We start from the raw sequence: 2,115 nt of genomic DNA, 5'->3' as shown, positions 1-2,115 counted from the left end.
TCCGGAGACCAGGCAATGGCCCTCTCCACCCAGCAGAGAACAGCCCTTTCATTCCTGCCCTTTGTTCATGCATTGCCACCCAGGCCCGGCATACTTGTGTTGCTTCTTTTCAACCGACTTTTTTATGACTTTTGCGGGGTGAGGAGGCAGCGGCAGGGAAGAAGGAAGATGAACGTGGATAAGCATTTTTAGAAGTACAGCCCATGATTTACATCCATCCATGACTCAGAAGTCGACGAATAAAAGCAAGTTTATAGATTAGAAAGTCATTTGAAAAATCCTTTCTGAATGTAACTGAGATGTCTAATTAATTCCATGCTCAGCACCCATCACGTGGCCACCATGCTGCAAAAGGACAAATCCATGAATGAATAAATTTAGCAGACGCTGTGCTAAATGCTGTGCCTGTGTTACCTTAATGACCCCTGGCCGTGCCTGGGGATGCTATTACACCCCGTTTTACAGATGGGGACAGAGACCCACCTAAGATTACACAGCTGCTGGAGGACACGGGTCTGGGTGGGACAGCCTGGTGCTGTTTCATAAAGAGTGGTGCAAATTTCTAGGCATCTCAGAAAAGAAGTGGCTTGGTTTTGCATGAATTCTTGAAAAAGTGGATTATCGTGATTCACTTCTAAGGAACCTAGGTTTGTTCTGACAGTGTCATGGCACAGAGGGGGTACTTAAGAGTGTGGGTGCCGGCAGGCAGGCCATCCCCTTTGTCAATTGTGCCAGCCTGGGTGAGTCACCTGTCCTCCTCCTGCCTCAGTTTCCCCACCCACTAAATGGGTTTCCTGAGTGCTTGTTCCAAAGACTGTCAAAGTGGCTTCCCCAGGGTCAACACCTCATCAAAGTGAGAAGCGAGGCCTCCGTGAGGGTGGGAGCTTTTTCTCCCAACTCCACAGGACACAGGCTTCCGAGAGGCTGGACATGCGTCCCTGCCACTGGCGAAGTGGTGCCCAGCCAGGCCTGCCATGTATCCAGGGAGCCACTCCAGGCCCAGGAGCAGCCTTCCCTCCCCAGACCCTTTGCCTCCCCGTGATTGCAGAGGCAGCCCCCTGTCCAAGCAGGGAACAGAGAGATACCTTCCAGAAAGTCCTCAGACTTTCTCCCACCTGCCCAAGCCTGGGGCATCACAGCCTAGCCAGGGTCCCAGTGGGTGCCAACCTCACCCCCCCACATACACCCTGACCTGATGAGGCAGAGGGATCCATCCATAAGCTCAATGCTTTAACTTAAACTGACACTGGAAGAGAAGGGATAGGAAGAAGAAGGGAAGGACATTTTAAAAAATACTTAGTCATCTTATGGCTTTTTTTTTCCCTATTTGACTAGTATTCTGCTTCCTAGTTGCCAGGTACATTGGCCTGAGCCACCGAATGATTTTGAATGACAAGGAAAAGAAGAAAACTGTCAGACAGCTGAAGCTCTTCCGCATTTCTGTCGCTTCTGGGAGGGTGTAGTGGTCACCTGTCCGGGCCTGCTACCGTCCTCAGGTGGACAGTCAGCCTGCTACAGGTATCAGCCAAGCCCGGAGTGCCTTCCACCTGCCAATCTTCACAAATAAACATGTTATTACGCCAGCAGCACAACTCTACTTAGTACGTAAAAAAGCAATCCCTCCGGCCGGGAGGGGGCTGGCTCAGCGCGGATGCTGGACCTGAGCGTCCGCGGTCAGGAACCGGGGAGGTCCGCCAGAGCGCGCAACCGGCGAGTGCGCGCCTTCTCGAAGCCTTACGGTAGGCGCGGCGCGCAGGGCAACCACGTGGCTGGGGAACCCGGGCCCGGCGGGAATGCGCGGAATGCAAGGCGCGTCCCCGCCCGCTCCCGAGTCCCTGCCAGGGTTAGAGCGGCGCGCGCTCTCGCCTCCCGCGACGCCCCGGCTCGGCAGCCCCGCGCTTGCAGCGGACAGGTTGAGCCCCGCGTGGGCCCCGAGACGGGTTTGGGAGGCGGAGCGCGGTCCACCCACCCCTCAGACCCCGCGCGCCCAGGACTCCCCCATGGGTCCTGGACCCCTTCCCCACCACCAGCTCTCGACGGCGTGGGCCTGCGGGACTCCGGGGGAGGGGTGCAAGGTCTTAGCTTTGCAACTCCCTTGCCCCCGCGCTCCCTCCC

This window comes from Choloepus didactylus, chromosome 6, assembly GCF_015220235.1.
Source record: "Choloepus didactylus isolate mChoDid1 chromosome 6, mChoDid1.pri, whole genome shotgun sequence".
Lineage (NCBI taxonomy): Eukaryota > Metazoa > Chordata > Mammalia > Pilosa > Megalonychidae > Choloepus > Choloepus didactylus.
The sequence above is the reverse complement of the archived record's forward strand: the minus strand, read 5'-3'. Positions refer to the sequence as shown.